Here is a 21,956-nt window from a genome sequence, read left to right on the forward strand (position 1 = left end):
TCGCTGAAATTTGGGACAGTGAGTTGTGTTAGGCCCTTTGACATCCTTCGTCAATTTGGTCCAGATTTGGATATATCTGCCATATAGACCGATCTCTCGATTTAATATTTTGGGCCCATAAAATCCACATTTATTATCCGATGGCGCCGAAATTTGGGACAGTGAGTTATGTTAGGCCCTTCGACATCCTTCTTCAATTTGACTCAGATCGGTCTAGATTAAGATATAGCTGCAATATAGACCGATCTCTCGATTTAATGTTTTGGGCCCATAAAAGGCGCATTTATTGTCCGATGTTGCCGAAATTTGGGACAGAGAGTTGAGTTAAGCCTCTCCACATATTTCTGCAATTTGGTCTAGATCGGTCGAGATTTGCATATAGCTGCCACATAGACCGATATCTCGATTTAAAGTCTTGGACCCAAAAAAGCGCATTTATATTCCGATTTAACTGAAATTTGACACAGTGACTTATGTTAGGCTTTTCGACATCCATGTTGTATATGGTTCAGATTGGTTTATTTTTTTAAATATAGCTACTAAAAAGAACAATATTTTTTTATACACAATTGAACAATGACTTGTACTTATTAGTATTTGGTCCAAATCGGAACATATTTCGATATAACTGCTTTGGGACATAAGGTATGCAATTCACCGGATTTTGATGAAAGGTGGTTTACATATATACCCGAGGTGGTGGGTATCCAAAGTTCGGCCCGGCCGAACTTAACGCCTTTTTTCTGTTCTAGCCAATGACAGCAAAGCAGTAGACCTCTTCAAGTCTAGATGAGGCCACATAGTTTTGGAATCCCAGTCCTCTATTTGTGACCATCTATTATTCGCTGTCCTTCGGGCCTGGTCCTGAAAACTTTGCTTATAGGTCGCTAGAGGCATACCCACCGACACCAGTTCCCTTAGAATGTGTAAGATAGTTCTAGTCTCGCAAGCTCGTCCGTTTGACAATTCCTCGGGATATCCCTGTGACACGGCACCCAGAGCAGGTGAATTTTATACTATTCAGCCATCTCGTTGAGAGATCTGCGATAGCCGAGCTTAGTTTTTGATTTCAAAAATACGTTCTTCAGGAATTTACTGGCTGCTTGGCTGTCTGAGATGACATTTATGCCAGTTGTCGTTATGGTATGGTATCTTAGCCATTCTACCACTTATTTAATTGCAAGGATCTCCGCTTGATACACACTGCTGTGGTTGGGTAACCTTCTCGATTTGATCAGTTCTAGTTCATCAGAGTACACATAAAAGCCCACTTGGTCGTCTAGGTTGGAACCATACGTATAGAAGTCTATTTAAATTCTGTTACCAGGGATATTGTAGTTCCAGTGGGTTCTACCAGGAATAGTGGTACAGTACTTTTTATCAAAAAGCGGCTCCGGCAGGGTGTACTCCACACTGCCTAGAAATCGGGCTCTGTATCAAGGATAATATAGTGTCCGGCAAAGAGAAAGCTCCCCTCACCTTACAGCAGTGGTCTCAGCAATTTGTCTAGCCACAATGTCCAGAGGCAAGATGTAACAATAAATGCAGTGCCTCAAATAGTGTCGGTCTCAGTGCGGCTGTGATGCAGTAACAAGCCATCCTTTGAATCCGGTTGACCATTGAACAGTAGGTGGACTTTTGAAGCGCCGTCCACCAGACCACAACGCCATATAGCATTGTAGATCTGACAACTGCAGTATATACCCAATGCATGACGCGCGGTCTAAAGCCCTAACTTTTGCCAGTGTATATGGCAAAAGTTGTCCTTTCCAAAATGTTGGATTTGAAGTTCAATTTCCTGATCAGCAATTTGCGCTATCAGTAAATAGAACATTCTTTCCTCCCAAGAAAACAGGTGACACTGTAGGCAACGTGTTGCTCCTTCTGAAAAAAACTACTTCTTTTTTACGGTAGCCCACAAGAGTGCTGGGAAACTTTCCCCTAACCGCAATAACCCCTTCATCAGCATACGCGACCACTTTAACACCTTTTTCTTCCAGGGGCAATAATATATTGTTTGTGGTTATGCTCCAACGTAGAGGATACAGTACACCTCCTTAAGGAGTTGCTCTACTGGCCCATCTTTTTAGATCTACAGAGCCCAAGCCTGCCGTAATGCACCTTCAATGTCAAGATATGTTAGCATTGTGTATTCCTTGACAACGAGACAACCTTTTATGTAAGCGACTCGGTCGTGAAGAACTGTTTCAGTGGATTTTCCCTCGAGACAGGCGATCTCCAGGAATAGGACGCAAATCTGTCGCCATTGTGGTATGGTTTTACTGCTTTGGAATTCAAATGACCTTTGTGTCCCTCCATCCCACAGTTATATACGACATACTGATACAAACAGAGTATGTCTCCCTTAGCCAAGGAGCCAGTCAGTCGGGCACATATTGTAATTCAACCGGCGATACATCATCAGGGTCGGGCGACCTTAAGGAATCGAACAGACGAATGCATTCCAATGACAACCTCCTCTAGAAGCACTTTGTTCGTTGGTCTCGAAGGCAGGATATTCCGTAGGCTAGGGGCCCAGATGTATCCTCCACGGAGCTGCAGAATTCTACCCAGGATTTGCTCTGAGCCTTTCTAAGCTCGCTCTTGTATTTTCTTAGCTCAGCCTTATAGATGTCCCAATCGTGTCGTGCTCTTGTGGCTTTCGCCCTGTTGAAGAATTCTCTGCAGTTCTTTTTTCTTAGACTACAACCGCCAGAACTGGTCGCAGTTTGCCCATTGGCTTGGCACTAGGACATGCTGACACAAGCGAGTCGTTCAGCGCCTTCATGATCCGACTGACCATTATGTCTATATTCTCCGCAGTTTCCACTTCCTCTTCAGGTCTAGAAGAGATAGTCAGATAGTAGACAGAATGTGTGCCGAAATTTATCCCAAGCCGCATTTCTTCCGTTAAGTCGAGAGACCACATTTCTTTTCCTTGTAGTACAGGTCGGTTTATTCCATTTATTAAAAATTTCCAAATTACAAGTTATAATTTATTCGATAAGCAGCTCACCCCTTTCGTTGATATCCGAACTTCCCCAAATCTGGTGATGTGAATTAACATCTCTTGCTACGACGAGGCTCTTTTCCATGCAGAAGCGACTTCAACCAGCAACTTAAGGCTTGTCATCTATAAATCGTGTGTCATTAATAGGGAAGTCAGGCAGTAATGAGATCTTTTAATTTCAAGGCTGGCTACTACTGAATCTTCAGAGCTTAGCGACGGAAGAAAAAAAACATAAACACTACTCTTTGCAGGACTACAGACCCTGTGTCTCCCATTCCCCGTCCCTTGAGTAGTTTAATTTAGTGCCGCCGATTCAGTCTTACAATGGTGGAAATTTATCCGCAGAAACCAGAATTTTTACCAATGTTGCGTTAGCCTCATCTTCTGGAGTTCATCCTCACAAGATTCGTTCGATCTTGCCATGATGAGTTTTCTTATGCATTTAGGGGTAAGTGAAAAAGCATTGGAAACACTTTTCCTCAGGACACTTGCGGTGTGGACGATTCATCCATAGATGCTTCACTAGGGACAACACCTTTTGAGTTCCGCTGGCGCACACAGGGCTTGTCGGGTCCCGTCCTGACGTCTTTCCCTTCTGTTTCGAGAAGGAATATGTGCCTTCTTGACTAAATTGAGAGATGCGCCTGGCCAGATCTCACCAATCCTTTTTAGCGCACAACGATACATTTCAATTGAGCTATGATCCCCGAAGGCAATTAGTTTGTATCGGCCGCGATACCAGCCTGCATCGTTACAAACTGGAGGAGGTCCAGGCATTTCCACAAGGACATCGGACTATACAGATGACAGTCCATTGACTTTCGCACTCCAATTGTTCCTAGTAATGCAGCCCGGTTTTCCACCCTTGTCGACAGCTGCCATCACCATTAGCATAAGCATAAGCAAAAGGTCATTGCATACGTATTACTATAGTTCGACTTAGTTCATTTCAGCGTGGGATGCCCTCCAGGTGACCGCAGCTTTTTCACTGACTGCGGTGCCATTTTCGAATCTTGACTCAATTAAGGGAGCCTCTCCTTATCGGTTCATTCGCACCAAACCTCTCAATAAACCTAAAAACTATTCTTTTATTATTCCAACTTCTTAAAGAGCGTATTGATTTGCCTAAGAAGGCCGATTATAAGTGGCATGTGAAGACAAAATGAATCGAACTTGTCCTTGAGACTCGAACCTGGTATCTTCGACAAAAGCCCATGCTGACCAGACATCTGTAGGCTGGAGGCTGGAGCAGCCGCTCCACCAGTCGAGGTTTCAGTAGCAGACAACATGCTACGGCTTGATACCACCACCGCAGCTGTTGGATTTTTGGAGACCATTCTAAGCCTATTCCGGAGCTCTAGATCTGCCGCTCCACCGGAAATAGACGCAGATCATCAACCGCTTAATGGATACCACTATCGTTGCTATCCTTGAGTGACTTAAAATTTGTTCCGAAAATAACTAAATATTAGAGGCTTAACAGAGTCTAACGAACATGGACCCGATGGTAGAATTATCAACGATTTTCTCAAGATTCGGAAGACGAGGATAGATAAAGATCCTAATATTCAGACGTCAGGCAGTGCATATTCTATAACGAATTCCAAAAGTAATACATTCATAATTTTCCCAATGGGAAGCTACCTGATCCATCCGTTGGTATTACATTTCGAAGTATTGCTCGTATTTTTTTTTTTTGTTATTACTCTACTAATATGTACATGCCTGGCATGGTTTTTTGTTTCCAAATTTGAAGAAAAGAGATTATGAAGAGTATATATTCAGTGGTGATTACGAGTATAAACATCGACTGAGACACATTTACATTTGTAGCAGTCATTTTCAGCAAACAACAGAGTTTTCCACATTCAGCCTGCTGCTCTGACAATGCAGAGCTACTGCTGTAATAGCAGAACTATTGATATAAAAGCAGCAATATTAACTCCTAATATTCAGCAGACAGTGTTTGCTATTTTCAGCAAACGTTTTTTATGAGTGTGGAAGTAAGAGTAGAGACAACGGAGGACATGTTGATGCTTTTGATGAAACGCATTTTCCCCAGGGTTCGACGGGACTCACGGAGACACCGGAATCTTGGAATAATGAGGTTGGTCGAAGGCTTATCATTACGGAATTTATGATAAATTAAGCCTTGAGGACCTGACCTGATGGAATATTTCCGCCGTTACTACGAAAGGAGGCGGACTATCTGGCGCCCCATCTGCGCACAGCGTGCCTAGGACTTGTATTTATTCCCAAACCCGGGAAGGCAAGTGATGCATAAAATAGAAGAATCATTCGATGCCAAGACGTACACATTGGCGGTATGCATTGACATCGTGGGGGCTTTTAACAAAGTGCGGACCGTCACACCGATCCTTATGTTACTGATGTTATGATTCTTCTAAGGGGTAAGGATCCGAACGAGCTATGCAGAGGGGCCGAAAGGGTCTTGCAGATGGCATACGACTGGGCTAGATCTAGGTGTCTCAATGGCTAGATCTAGGTGTCTCAATGTTAAACCATAGATGACTGAAATCTAGCTGTTCACGAGGAAAAGCAAGACGAACGTAAGCCAATTTGTCGCACCACGTTTCCTCAATAGAACGATTTCGATATCTGACAAGGTCAAATACCCAGGTGTGATTATGGACAGGAAATTGAATTGGAAGTGTTACATTCAGGAGCATACCGAGAAGGTTCACAGATATTGAACACTATGTAGAAGGGCCGTAGGGTCGTCATGTGGCCGGCATCCAAGGATGGTCTACTGGCCCTACAGGATCGTTGGCAAACAGACTAAGTGTGACGCAGCCATTGCGGCTATGAGACTTAAGGCGATGGGACAATGGGTAGAGAACACTCAACAAACCCACAAACAAACAGACACAAATTAATTTTTATACCCTCCACCATAGGATGGGGGGTATTCTAATTTCGCCATTCTGTTTGTAACTATATGAAATATTCGTCTGAGACCCCATAAAGTGTATATGTTCTTGACCGTCGCGACATTTTATGTCGATCTAGTCATGTCCGTCCGTCCGTCCGTCTGTCTAGCTGTTCACGAGGAAAAGCAAGACGAACGTAAGCCAATTTGTCGCACCACGTTTCCTCAATAGAACGATTTCGATTTCTGACAAGGTCAAATAACCAGGAGTGATTATGGACAGGAAATTGAATTGGAGGTGTTACATTCAGGAGCGTACCGAGCGAGTTCACAGATATTGAACACTATGTATAAGGGACGTAGGCTCGTCAGGTGGCCGGCATCCAAGGATGGTCTACTGGCCCTACAGAATCGTTGGCAAACAGACTAAGTGTGACGCAGCCATTGCGGCTATGAGACTTAAGGCGATGGGACAATGGGTAGAGAACACTCAACAAACCCACAAACAAACAGACACAAATTAATTTTTATACCCTCCACCATAGGATGGGGGGTATACTAATTTCGCCATTCTTTTTGTAACTATTTGAAATATTCGTCTGAGACCCCATAAAGTATATATATTCTTGATCGTCAAGACATTTTATGTCGATCTAGTCAAGTCCGTCCGTCCGTCTGTCTGTCGAAAGTACGCTAACTTCCGTAGGAGTAAAGCTAGCCGCTTGAAATGTTGCACAAATACTTTTTATTAGGTCGGTATTGTAAATGGGCCATATCGGTCCATGTTTTGATATAGCTGCCATATAACCCGATCTTGGGTCTTGACTTCTTGAGCCTCTAGATTGCGCAATTCTTATCCGATTAGAGTGAAATTTTACACGACGTGGTTTGTTATGATATCCAACAACTGCGCCACGTATGATTCAAATCGGTCCATAACCTGATTGAGCTGCCATATAAACCGATTTGGGATCTTGACTTCTTGAGCCTCTAGAGGTCGCAATTATTATCCGATTTGCCTGAAATTTTGTACGACGGATCCTTTCATGATCATCAACATACGTGTTTATTATGGTCTGAATCGGTCTATAGCCCGATACTGCTCCCATATAAATCGATCTCTCTATTTTACTTCTTGAGCCCCCAAAGGGCGCAATTCTTATTCGAATTGGCTGACATTTTACACAGGTCGCCAACATATAATTTAATTGTGGTCTAAACCGGATCATATCTTGATATCGCTCTAATGGCAGAGCAAATCTATTCTTATATCATTTTTTGCCTAAGAAGAGATGCCGGGAAAAGATCTCAAAGAATGCGCTCCATGGTGGAGGGTATATAAGATTCGGCCCGGCCGAACTTAGCACGCTTTTACTAGTTTATATATATAGTTAATAGATTTTGTATAAAGTTGATTGATAAAGTCGGCCAATATAATAACATTTTTGATCAGCAAAAGGTACGTAGAGTCTATTTTTTCGGAATAATTTTTATCATGACGTTTTTCTATTGCTCATGGTAGAGCTGAGGTTAATCAAGTTGTTGAAGTTGTTATGAGCATCCATTACTTTTTGGTCTCGTTTCTCACTCGTTTAGTGTTCGATCCGATTTAATTGAATTTATCAGAACTGCCCGATTATAAAAGTCTAAGAATCTGCATTTAATAATGCTGCCGACATTATTAATTTTGTATGCACAAAGGGTATGAATTGATTTTAAGTTTGATCGAATATAAGTATGAGTATGTGCAAAAATTGTGTGTCATTGGAAATAAACAAATGGTGAATCGACAATCCAAATGAAACCGCTAGGTAGGCTATTCCATTCACTCGCATCGAATGCCTTTGCCAATGGCTATTAGGGTAGCGATGATCAATGCTTGTAATTGCACCGCAAGGTGTTTGTGATTCGTTTGTAATACATCGTCCACTTGAATATGCTATTTTCCAACGAAGCGTTTTGTTAAATTAACCCCTCTTGCCAGCGTTCCAGCATGTATGCAGCAATTATCAAAGTTTTGCGTTGAAGCTTATCTCTTTCATTTGTTGCTCACGTTTTTTTCTTCACTCTTTTCGTTTCTATTATAATTTCGTTCACGCTTTCTATTTTTCTTTGTATGCTTTGCGAATTTTACCGGCTACGACGGATACATTTTTGAATAATTTTTTTATACCCTACACCACTATTGTGAAATACCTTGTACAAGGTTTGTGCGTTTGTTCGCAATGTCAAGAAGGAGAGGAGTTGATCCTTTGTTGAGTATACCGATCAGCTTAAAATTACTTCCTGATTCGATTTAGACCAGTCCATCTGTCTATCCATGTTTTCTTGTTTTCCTAATCACAGTAAAGGTTGTATTTATTGCCCGATTGTCAACAATTTTCGGTCCAGATTTAGGTATAGCTCATATATATATCTTTCACTCGATGTGCATTTCTATGATTGTAGTAGACACAATTATGGTCCGATCTTTAAAAGTTTTTTTCGACATCGGTTCAGATCTATGGCTAACTTTCATATATATCTTTGTTCCGGTGTGAATTGTAATGGTTGTAGTAGCCAAAAGTTCAGTCCGTTAAGGTTTACTTATAGCTACCAATTACTATATCTTTCATCCAAATGTAGGTACATTGAGTGGTACAGGATATTATATAGTCGAATCCGCTCGACTTTTGCCATTCCTTACTTGTTTAATCATAAAACTAGAAATGAGTAAACATTTGTATTAGTTCAGCGTATAAAAGCACTCAATGAAAATTGTTTTTATATACGAATACGAGAATAATATGCCCTTTTGGAAAAAAGAGAGGATTATCAGACCAAAAAGCATTCCTTTAAACTATGATCAATTTTAAGTTTTTTCAACAGTTCAACGAACTAAATAGCTAAAACTAAATAGCTTTCAAACAAAATTTGGGAAAAAAAATTTAGAAATCGTGAAGCAAGTTGTCTTTTTTGAATAAATTGATATTACTTCAATTATAATGATAATTCAAATAGTTATAAAAATCAGGTACGTTAGTTACTAAAGTTAATTGAGAATAATTTGGTTCTAATTTGTATATTTAATTAACAAATCCTATCATTATTTATTTGGAAAGTTATATTTGTCTTAAACAACGGTTGTAAAGAATGCAAATTTGCCCATGAACATCAAGGGACACAGCGATTGATGATTTTCTGTTTTTATCCAAGCCTTTGCAATTCCATATTCTTTCGTTGATATACTATGATATAAAGGTAACACCTAGTACCTCCTGCTTGTTTCTGCTAATACAGGTCGATTATTAATCCGCTCCATGCCACTGTGGACATACACCTTAGCCAGTAATCGGCTTGTTGTGCGCTCCAAATACTAAAAAATTACTCTCGAAGAAGAAAATCTAAGTCGGGAATACCGTGCTACTTACAAAATCCTTAATTGTTTTCCATGCCACGCCCTTAAACCGGTTCATGGCTGGTATTGTGTTCCCACCTAAGTGCTGGTGTCTGTTAGCCACTAAACCCGGGTAATAACATCGAAAATGCTCCAACGTCTCATCATCTTCCCCACATGCCCTACACATGATATCACTTGCCGCACCGATTTTACATAAGTGAGCTCGTAGTCCTCTGTCCTGTCACAATGCTGAAAGCTATACTGATCTCCTGCTTACTTCCTGTCAGTAATTGGCTCGTCTTCTCAAAATCCGTATCTGCCCATAGGATTATTGGCTTCCTATTAACCGTTTCGCTATTCCACAGTTTTAATTTCATTGCCCTTAATCCGGACTGCGTCGACTCGAAAGGCTACAGGTTAACCAAAGTTTTTATCGGCAGTCCTCTGGCAATTTAAAACATATTCGATAAGTAGTAGCCACAATGAGGCGTATCTACCCTACAGCGTAGTTGCGTCACCAGCAACTGGAGGTCTGAGGACGGCATCTCTGATTCGTGTGTCATAAGCAGAAAACCACCTAGTAGTGTAATTTATTTCTCTCAATGCAGGCTACTACTACATCTTCGGTGCTAATCTACAGAAGATAAATATTTTGACTACTCATTGCAAGAATACGGGCTCTTTATATCCCATCCCACGCACTATAAAGCCTATTGAATCCAGGATTTCCTAGTCTACGAACTTCGCTTCCATTTACCCATAGTTCCTGGATAAGAACAACAGCAAAACCTTCTACCAATAACAGAACCCTCTGAGCTATTGAAGCGCATTTACAACGGCCGATATTTTTCTGGAGAAACTGGACCATAGTCAGGGTTCAAATTCTCCATCTCTGTTGCGTTAGCCGCATCGTCTGTGTTCGAGTTCATCTTCACAAGACTCGTTTGATCTTGTCATGATGAGCTTCCTTGCGCATTCAAATGCAAATTTTGCCCATGAACATTCCACTAAGGAACAGGGTCATTCTGGCGCCAAAAAACACACCATTCTTCCTTAGACAACTTAATACTTGCGGTCGGTGTGGACGAGTCCTCATCAGATGTTTCCCTAGCTTCTGCTGTCGAAGTACCTTTTTAGTTTCCTTCTATACCGCTAGTAAATACCTTACCGAATGTCCTATTCTAACAGGGCATATTGGGTACTGTTTAGTGACCTTTCCCTTCTACTTTGACCGACGTGGGGGGCCATCGGTTTCCATCTGCCTTATCAAGTCTACGAATCTTCCTGTCGGTGGTTGAACGGTTGGGTCTCCGAAGTATGTAATCGGGATCCTTAGTCTCCGAAGTACGGAATCGGGATCTGAAAAATTCATAGAAATCCATGCGTGTGGCATTGTTCGAGAAGGAACATCTTCCTTTTTCTCTCTAGGGCGCAACGGATTTTAGTTTAAATCGCCCTTTATGCAAGCTACCATCGTCCTTATATGAAGGAGGTCCTGCAAACCCGTAAGGACGTCGAAGCATACCTATGACTGTCTATCGACTAGCGCAATCCCCAAGTTGTCCTAAAGTACATTGCCCACAATTTTTGGATCCTCAATACTTTTGTTCGCTTTGGTTCTCCTAGGAACTTTATGGCGATCAGGTGAACACATATTTTTTGGGATGATTCTTAATGGTGAGAGCCATTCTCTAACTTGCGTCAAGCCTCTCAATAAACGTGAGAGCAGTGCTCCTTTTATTCTCCCACCTTTTTGAGAACCTATGTTTTTACCAGAGAAGGTCAATGGTCTAGGCAAATGTCAGTCATGTAAAGATAAGATTGGAACAGTTTTATCCTCACAAAAATTTATGAAGGCTTTATAAACTAAGCATTTGAACAAAAAACTGTATTCACAAACCATAAATAGCTTATTAAGATCTGATTTTCTTTAACCAATTAATAACCTCACTGTTTGTAATTTATGTATAGATTCGCAAATTAATCATATTGAATAAAAGTCCTTAATAATCGTAATCGTATTTGCGGACTATTGCAATATGAGGCTCAAAAAAAGGGTTTTTTAAGTGGAACACGAATCCGATATATAGTTTCAAGGCCTACTCACTGAGTGGCCGCCCATCTCCCAAAACACCCCAAAGCCGGTCATATTTGCCGACTACGGAAATATGGGGCTCAAATGAAAGGTATTTGGGATTAAACCACGTATCTGATATCAACATTAGGTACCAACTGTCTAGGGGACGTCCCACCACTAACTAAATATTTTCAGGGCCACGTATCTCGGGGACCACCTCTCCCCCGAAAACACCACTAAATCAGACATTATGAGAATGTAGGGCTGAAATGAAGTGTTTTAAGAATGGGGTACACCTTACATCCAAACTTAAATTCGTGGACCAATAAAGATCATATGGGATTCAGATAGAGACACTTATATTGTTAAACTGTTAGTCAAGCGATATACTATTTTCGTAGCATGGTATTTCACTAAATGCTCTTTAATTGTCGAAAATAAATATTCCTAGGAAACTTTTGTTCTATATTAAGTAAAAGAAGGCGCAGCGGAGTGGGCTCGGGTCAGCTTGTCGTTAATATAATTAAATGTTTGTTTCCCCCAAATTCAGCCAAAGCATACAAATCAATGTGTCAGCTTTTCTTTGGATGGCACATTAAGAATTTTTTTTCAGTAACTCAATACTTTGTTTTTCATGTGCTACTCAAATTAATAGCACAGCAAGAAATTTGATACTTATGTTGGCTACCGATGAGAAATTCTGAATAAGCATCTTCGGCACACTTTCTTAAGCTGCCATTTCTTTTTACTATTCTTCTCTTTTTTTGTTTTTCTAGGTATAAATAGGGAAACATTTTTAATAAAAGATGCCAGTACAAACTCATCATATTGTGTCTTACTTTTTCGTTTGTTGGTTTTTCTACAAGGCAAAGTCCCAACAATGTTAAATATATTTTTAGTTTTTGTTCCAAAGTTGCACTAGTTAGTTTTGTAATTAAATTGCCAATGAGATTACTTAGTGATGCAAACTCAATAAAAACAAACTGTACCGGATAATGTAGACAAAGACCATTTTTATGTTTAAAATAACATGATTTTTGTATTGGAGATGATGGGGACAAGAACCACTGCATCTGTTCTAACTGAATTACACATTTTTTTTAGTAATTATAATCCACAAAATGTCGATAATATCTGGAACCGATTGTCACAAAACCGAAACTATAAGGATTTTCTTCGACATTAGCACTAAAATGGCATAGGGTTGCCAAAGAAAGATAAAAAATCGCACTTTAGTTATAGACCTGCTGTTATAGGTTTTTGAATACGAAATGCTAAAGTGATTTATTGTACAACAATTGTTCAAACACTATTGTGCACTATAACGCTTCACTAGCAAATTTTAGTGAATACGGCTGTAAGCCTATTCCCGGGCTTTAGATCTGTCGTTCCACTCGGAACATACGCAGTCCACTACATCGCGTAATGGATAATACTGTTGCAGCTATTTCAGTGTAGATAGGTACCTATTACAAGGTGAAGAAATATTCCTACGGAGTGAAAACTCGTCCACTCCACTCACGTTCATTCGCTTTATACAATACAAGCTGAGCTCGAACCTCTTTGAGGAGAACTTTTAACATGGCATAGAAACCTAACGTAAGGAGAGGATAACCGACAAGATAGCTGTCGAACGCGTAAAGCTAGTCGCTTGAAATTTTGCACTGATACTCCTTATTGGTGTAGGTCGTTGAGGATTGCAAATGGGCCATAACGGTTTGGACTTCTTGAACCCCTGAAAACCTCAAGCTTCATCCGATTTAGCTGAAATTTTGCACATATTGTTCTATTATGACTTCCAACAACTTTGCCAAGTTTTAAATCGGTCAAAAACCTCATATAGCTCACATGTAAACCGATCTCCCGATTTGATTGCTTGCGCTCCTGGAAGCCGAAATTTTTATCCGCTTTGGCAGAAATTTGCATGTATGACTTTCAACAACTGTGTCATGTACTGTCCAAATCGGTCTATAACCAGATAAAGCTCTCATATTTTAGCAGAATCCATGGTGGTGGGTTTCCAAGATTCCCGGCCCGGCCGAACTACGCAACCTTTTACTAGTTTTTTTTCCAGAGGTGGGAAAAGTCGCTTAAGAAATGTGCGTAAAAATTTTATGGAAACATGGTAATTAGTCTACAGAGGAAATTTGTGCAACCCGTCGAACTTTTGCCCAACTGTTTTGATTTCATATACATTTTTTCGTTAGTGTTGTACGTATATTTTGTTTTATTATTTTAATGTATGCTATGTGTGAGTGAGGTTTTTGCTTGTATTTTAGGCGTGCTGCTTTAGTTGAGCTAAATTGAGCCTACATATCTCTTGCTAAACATGACGTGGTTCTGCGTTGAGCTAGTCCGATTTTTTTTTTTGCTCCACTAAATACAGTTCGTATGTTTATTATGCAATTAATGCTGCTACTCTGCGGAAGTAATTGTGGTGGGCTTTTATGGACAAGCTTATCTTGCATCTCTAGTGTTTCTTATGCTAATTTTTGTTTGATCGTCTCGGAATTTTATTGCAAAGTTTGATACGGACTAGGTCATTACTGGTATGTATTTCGTCAGAGGTTATTGGAGAAATTTTGTATGAGCCGAAAATCCTCTGGACGATATAAGGTTCCGACTCCTTTAAGTCGTCGGGCCCTGATGATGTATCATCGGTTGAATTACAAGCTGTGTCCGACAGACTGTCGTATACACCTGTGGGATGAAAGGTCACAAAGGTAATTTTCACTACAAAAGCAGGAAAACCGTACCACACGAAGGCGCAAGATTTTCGCCCTTTTAGTTTGTCATAGTTTATGCTGAAGATTCTTGAGAGGTAGATAGAAACATATCTTTGGGTAAAGATCCCTGGAGATCGCCTGTCTCGAGAGCAGCATGCATATAGCAAAGGCAACTCCATTGAAACAGCCCTTCACGACCTATTCGGCTACATAGAGGGTTCTCTCGCTGCAAAGAAACAGCTCAAGGAGGTGTACTATCTCCACAACTTTGGAATATAGCCATTAACAATATATGTTTGTCTCAGGAAGAAAAAGGTGTAAAAGTGGTCGCAAGGCAATTGTGGTTAGGGGAAAGTTTCCCACCACTCTAAGAGATATACATCAGGCCGGTCTACGTGCAACCGCGAAGTGGACTACCGAATGTGATCTAGGCGTAAATCCGTGCAAGACAGAAGTAGTTCTTTTCAGCAGGAAGTACAAGTTACCTACAGTGGCACCTGTGTCCTTGGGAAGAGAGAATGTTCCATTTTCAGAAAGCGCTAAATACCTGGGTGTTCTGCTGGACGGAAAATTGAACTTCACATCCAACATTTTGCCTGAGCTGCTTTTTGATAAAAAGTACTGTACCACTATTCCAGATTGAAACGACCATATCCCTGTTAATAGAAGTCACATAGATTCCGGCACGGATGGTTCCAAACTAGACGACCAGATGGGCTTTGGGGTGTACTCTGAAAAGCTAGAACTGGGAATGTCGAGAAGGTTACCCGACCACTGCAATGTGTAACCAAATTACTAAATTTCCCATTAACCATTCTATTAAGGAACGGAGAATACTTCTCTCATATCAATGAGTGCAGCCCAATTGAAGTTTAAGCTCAATCATAAGGGGCCTCCTTTTTTATGCCGAGTCTGAACGGCGTGTAGTATATTGACACCATTTGGTAGAGAAGTGTTAACATCTAATTTGGCTGAAATTTAGCACGTAGTGTTCTGATATGGCTTGGAACAACTGTGCCAAGTCCGTTCCAAATCTGTGTATAACCTGATATAGGTCCCATATATACCGATCTTCCGATTTGGCTTCTTGAGCCCCAGGAAGCCTCAATTATTATCCGATCTGCCAGAAATTTTGCACTTAGCATTCTGTTATTACTTCCAACAACTGTGCCAAGTACGGTCTAAATCCCTCAAGGACCTGATATAGCTCCCGTATAACAAGATCTCCCGATTTGACTTCTTGAGTCCCTGGAAGCCTCCGCTTTCATCCGATTTGGCTTTAAGCTTAAAAGCTTAAAGATGTAGTAAGGGGATAACCACCGCTGAAAATTTTGTTGATGTTCATGCCGGGATTATAACCCAGGCGTTCGGCATCATAGGCGGATGTCCTAACCTCTGCGCCACAGTGTGGCAGTGTGTACCAAGCGGAAATCCTTGCAATTAAAGAAGTGGTGGAATGATTAAGATTTATGTCATATCGTCAACTGGCATAAATATCTACTCAGACAGCCAGGCAGCCATTAAATCCCTAGAGAACGTATTTCAGAATTCAAAAACCGCCCTCGACTGTCGCAGATCCCTCAACGAGATGGCTGAACAGTTCAATATTCACCTGTTCTTGGTTCCGAGCCACAGAGATATCCCAGGAAATTGTAAAGCGAGCGAGCTTGCGAGACTAGGAACTACCTTACACATTCTAGGTATGCTTCCAGCGCCATGCAAGTTAAGTCTTCAGGATTAGGCCGCAAGGACAACGAATGGTAGATGGTCACGAAGAGGGGCTGTGAGCATTCCAAAAGTATGCGACCTAATCTAATCTCAGTCATTGTGTCCGTCATGACAATCCACTGTCTAACCGGAAAACATACCGACAGACTGAAGATTGCCAGTAACGACTTTTGCAGAAGCTGTGAGGACATCGAAGAAGAAGAGACTATAGAACACCCTCTGTGTGTGTGTCCCTCATTGGCAGTCAGAAGGAGTTGCACTTTAGGTTCTCATTTCTTTGAGAACCTGCCTGTTTTATCGGATGTTGGACTTTTTAAAGCAATCTGGATGGTTCAACGGTTGGGACTAGGAGGTATCTTCCTTCTCCTGTTAGTGTGGTATTACAATGGACGAAAACGTCCAAGTGAGTCTGATTGCAGACCGTCACATTAAACTAACCTAACCTATGATCATTACTAAATTGTATGCGACACAGGAAAACATATTGATCTTCAATTTGGTGTGAAGGGAAGAGAAAATTATTTATTATATTATTATTGTAGCGAAATGAGGACAGACAAGAGGTTATTTGCCACACTTGGTAAGAAAAATTGTATATGCACCAACCAAAGGCGTTACACAAGTTGATTTCCTTTATGAATACTTAGTCTATCTCTTTAGTTTACAATTTTAGTATTCAAAATATTTGTTATACTTTGTAGCACCACAAGTTCTTCGCGTTCAAACAAACAAGACTATTTGAAAAGGTCAAATAGTTACTAACACACAGTTAGAGCGCACAACAAGCCGAATACTGGCTTAAATGTATGTCCATAGTGGCATAGGGTGGATTAATATCTGCACCCTCTTTTCAACCTAACCTAACATAACCTACTAACACACAATAACTCACTATTAAAAAAAAGTTTCAGCGAAATCTGGTAATGAATTCGCCGTTTACGGCCTAAAGACTTTAAATCGGCAGATCAGGCTATATCGCCGCTACATATAACTATGCTTCGATTTGATGCGATCAGAGAGTCATAAACAAAAAAATAAGAAATTGGCGAAAGTTCTTGCAAAACGTTTTAGTTTGACAATATATCGGCAAGATCATATATTAGGATTGTCTGACATCCCACAGATAGCTACGTGCGTACAAGTATTCTTAGTGAAGTTCCATGGAAGTCTGCATGGAACTAATCTGAGTGTAAGAATATATTTTTTGAAATGTACCCTTATATGGGAGCTTCATCAAAATATTGATCGATTCGCCCATGGGTTGGAATATAATTTTGCCATGCCCAGGAAATGTAGCTGGCCAAATTAAAATAAAATTTGAGTAAAAGTGCAGGTTCCAGAACCAAAATACCAAAAACCGTGTGTTTACATTTGTATGGGACCACATCTGAAGTTGGAGATTGGTATCTTAAGCTTATAAAGTGTTTTTTTTTATCCGATTTGGCTGAAATTTGGAACGGGGAGTTTTATTAGACCTATCTACAACTGCGCCGAATATGGTCGAGATCGGTCTATTTTGGCTGTAGGTCTCATACAAACGTACCCCGATTGTCGTATTTTGGCTCTGGAATCCAAAATTTTACTCAATTTTTTCTTAAATTTGACTAGCGACATTTTCTCGGCGTGACAAAATTATAATCCAACCCATGGACGAATAGATCAAGTCTAAAAGTCTAAATGGAATTTATAGTAGATAGAATCGGGGTTTGGGAGTGTTTTATATGTATATCGTTGGAAAGGTCCTTAAAATAAGGTTTATGGCGTAAATAAGGCGGTCGGTTTTCAAATTTGGCAAATTCGACTTTTATGTTGCCGGTTATATAAAATCGGATAGAGATACTTCATGTGTTTGGTAGAAGAGATGATACAGAAGAAAAGTTTTTTTTTCACATTTGTGCAATAAAATTGTGACGTAGTACTTTGTTATTAAAAGTCAAAATGGACTTTTTTCAGTATTTTGGCTGCTATGAACTCATTTATGGCTAGGATATGCCAAGACCAGGGCTGTGGAGTTGGAGTCGTTGTCTTCCAACCAAAAAATTAAATTCTAAAATTTTTTTAGAAAAAAATTTTGTTGTTTTTGGAAAGCTCGATTTCTTTTTGTGGTTTGTTTTAAATTGTTTTTGAAATTTTGTTTTTGGAGGAATTTTATTTAAATATTGTTTCTTTGTAGAATTTCGACCAAAAGCCATACATATTTTAGGAGTCATAGAGAAAATAGTGAAAATTTTTTAGAAGATCGGTTGAAAACTGCGCTTGCCAATGCTCTAGAAGAGAAAATCGGTCGACACATATACATGGGAGCTATATCTAAATCTGAACCGATTTCTATGAAACTCACTAGTGATCAGAAGGGTCATAAGAGAAACCTTCGTGCCTAATTTCGCGGAGTAGTATTGGTTGAAATTGGACGAACATATATATGGGAGCTATATTCAAATCTGCACCGATTTCATCCAATTTCAGTAGGCTTCGTCTCTTGCGCAAAAAGATGCGTCTAATAAATTTGTACACAAATTAATATTGATAAAAAGTAAGACAGACTGACAGACGGATCGACAGCCAGATGGACGGAAAGGCAGACAGACAGAGATAAATCAAATCATGAAGTGATTCTGAGTCGAACGATATGCTTGTTAATGGATCTATCACTCTTCCTTGTACGTCAGTAGCAGTGTAGGGTATATAAATATTTAAAACTTGCACCCGTTCTTTGAATAAGCTCAGTTTTCGAATAGTTTGAAAGTCCGTACTCGGAAACGTAGTACGAAACAATTTTTAAATATTAAAAAATTGTTTAGTATTATAAACTTAAATCGATCTGGACCAAATCTATTTGCAATGACTCACATCAATAATAGCGAGAAGTATCTACAAAAAATGTCATGCGGATAGCCTCATTTGTTCGAATTCTATCGTAATTTCCACTATTGAACGGATGGACGAACACGGGTAGACTCATTTTACCCATTAATGACTAATAGGTAGAAGAATACCCAAGAATTGAGGTGTCTTAGAAAAGTTCTAGCTAGAGTTAGGAAAAAGATATTCTGATGAATTTTGGATTGACGTAAAGTAGACGAGTGAAACTAGTTAAAATAAAAGTAAAAAGACATTGCGTTCGGCCGGCTCAAACTTTGGATACCCATCACCTTGTACACCACCTTTCTTCATAAAGCGGTGAAAAATGCATCATTTATGAACACATAGCAGCTATATCTAAACATAGTCCGATCTCAACCATACTCAGGAAGGCGTTGAAAGGGTCTAACACAACTCATTGTAAAAAATTCATAGGTAAAAAATTCACCTTTTATGGGCCTAAGAACTTAAATCGGGAGATCAGTATATGTATATGACAGCTATAGCCAAATAAAAACCAATCTGAACCATATTGAACACGACCATCGAAGAGCCAAAAACTTAAATTGGGAGATCGGTATATATGCAGCTATATCCAAATCTGGACCGATTTGCACCGTATTAAACTGGGATGTCGATGAGCCTAGAAAAATCCGCTATACCAAATTTCTGCGAAATTGGACATTGCGCTTATTATTCGACCCAAGACCTTAAATTGAGTGATTGGACTATATAGCAGCTATATCCATATCTGGACCGATCTGGGCCATATCGAGAGTTCTAACACAACTCACTGTAAAAAATTTTTTGATAAATATGGCTTTAATGGGTCTAAGAGCTGAAATCGGCGAATCGGTCTATATGGGGGATACATCAAGATATAGTCCGATATAGCCCATCTTCGAACAAGGCCTGTCTATGGACAAAAAAAAAAACAGAACCTGTGCAAAGTTTCAGCTCAAAAGCTCTGTTTTGAAAGACTGTAGCGTGATTTCAACAGACAGCCGGACATGGGTAGATGGTCTTAGATTTTTCCGACAATCAAGAATACATTTACTTGATGGGGTCGGAAATGAATATTTCGATGTGTTGCCAACGGAATGACAAAATGAACATACACCCATCCTTCGGTGGTGGTATTAAAAAATATATTAATGGCGAGAAGCCTACTATTGGGTTGCCTAAAAAGTAATTGCGGATTTTTTAAAAGAAAGTAAATGCATTTTTAATAAAACCTAAAATGAATTTTAATCAAATATATAATTGCCATTTTGTTCGATAACCTTTTGCCATCTTCCTGGCAAATTTAGTATTCCACGCTCATAGAACTTCTGGCCTTTATCTGCAAAAAACTGAACCAAGTGCGATTTTATAGCCTCATCATTGCCGAAAGTTTTACCATTTAGGAAGTTCTGCAAAGTTCGAAATAAATGGTAGTCTGATAGTGCAAGGTCAGGGCTAAATGGTGGATGCATCAAAAGTTCCCAGTAAAGCTCACTCAGTTTTTGGCGAGTGACCAAAGATGTGTGAGGTCTAGCGTTGTCCTGGTGGAATATGACACCCTTACGATTGACCAATTCTGGTCGCTTTTCCTTGATGGCTGTATTCAATTTGTCCAATTGTTGATAGTAAACATCCGAATTAATCGTTTGGTTCCTTGGAAGCAGCTCAAAATATACCACACCCTTCCAATCCCACCAAACAGACAGCATAACCTTCTTTTGGTGGATATCAGCCTTTGAAGTGGTTTGAGCTGGTTCACCATGCTTGGACCATGATCGTTTTCGACTAACGTTGTTGTAAACAATCCATCTTTCATCTCAAGTTATGATTCGTTTTAAAAACGTATCGAATTCATTGCGTTTTAGGTGCACATCACAAGCGTTGATTCGGTTTGTTAAATGAATTTCTTTCAATACATGTGGTACCCATATTAAAATTGACGCCAAACAAACAAATGTAAACAAAATTTCGCGCACTTTTTTTCTAAAGCAAGCTAAAAGTAACAGCTGATAACTGACAGAAGAAAGAATGCAATTACAGAGTCACAAGCCGTTGAAAAAATTTGTCAACGCCGACTATATTACTACTATATTACCGACAATTACTTTTTGGGCAACCCAATACTTTTCAACAGTTTGACAGTTGCCTACGGTAAATGGTCATAAAACATTAAGGCAATTATTTTTTTGTTTTAAAAGCATATTGGGTTAGTAAATAAAAATTTTTTTTTATTTTTATTTTTTTTTAACTTTGTAAAAAATATTAAAAAAAAACAAGGAGCTCCGAGTCCGAGTCGAGTAAAAATTGCTTGACTCCGCAGCCCTAGGCAAGACATACCTTAAATTGTCGGGAACATTTCAAGCTTTAACCGAAAGTAAAATAAAATCACTGTGTAACTTCTTTGTCAGTGTGAAACTTTTGAAAAAAACAAATTTTTACCATATTGGTTGTGAGAAAACGGGACGGTTTAATATCGAAATGAGTAATATTAGCATTTAAAACTTTTCATAATACACTTGCATTATACAAGTATCCTCTTTGGAAAATTTTGGAAATTTTTGAAAAAAAAAAATATTTTTGATATTGACATAATTCCTTTTTTTGCTTTGTCCAAACCAAGAAAATTTTAGACTTAACTATTGTACCTCTTTAACGGTATACGATCGCATGATTCATATGCATCTACCATGGAAATAATTGCACAATTTTTTATCTGTTAATCTGATCTGTTGTAGAAATTTGTAAAGGAGGACATAGGCTTTCAGGAAAATGGCGTTATTGGTCTATATCTTTGATATAAGCTGTTAAAAATTTTTGTTTATGTTTATTTCCAATTTTTTCATCGTTTGGTCCACTGTGCAGCGTTTTGCATAAAAAATAAGTAAAGTGCTTTCCAACAGGATGTGTTATTTTGAATCACCCGCTATTTAGGTAGCTTTGATGCTGTGTTGTTTGACTTTTGACAAACTAATCCATTGTTAAAGGTGAAACGTTACACGCTTGGACAACTCAATGAAATTATTAAAAATCATTAAAAAAAATTTGAAAAGCTTGCAGTCACAGTTCACATCGAAATCAAAAACCCTGTGGACACACCCGGTAGCTCGCAGATAAGCTTCTCGTGACAACGATAAAAACCCCGCAGATCGGACTTCAAAGTTCCAGCCTGTGTGGTGTTCACAGTTATCCCGTACCGGGCTGGGACTCGGAAAACTCAGGAGTACTTGTTGAGAAGCCTCTTCATGCCCAACGTGTGACTGTTTGGTGCTGTTTATGGTCCG

General features: G+C 39.6%; 1 protein-coding gene across 2 annotated transcripts in view; it reads left to right on the forward strand.

Moving 5' to 3' along the window:
* Positions 1 to 21,956, forward strand: part of LOC106089988 (mannosyl-oligosaccharide alpha-1,2-mannosidase IA) — a 268,411-nt gene that overhangs the window by 51,295 nt on the left and 195,160 nt on the right. The gene's annotated exons all lie outside the window — the stretch shown is intronic.

This window comes from Stomoxys calcitrans, chromosome 4, assembly GCF_963082655.1.
Source record: "Stomoxys calcitrans chromosome 4, idStoCalc2.1, whole genome shotgun sequence".
NCBI lineage: Eukaryota > Metazoa > Arthropoda > Insecta > Diptera > Muscidae > Stomoxys > Stomoxys calcitrans.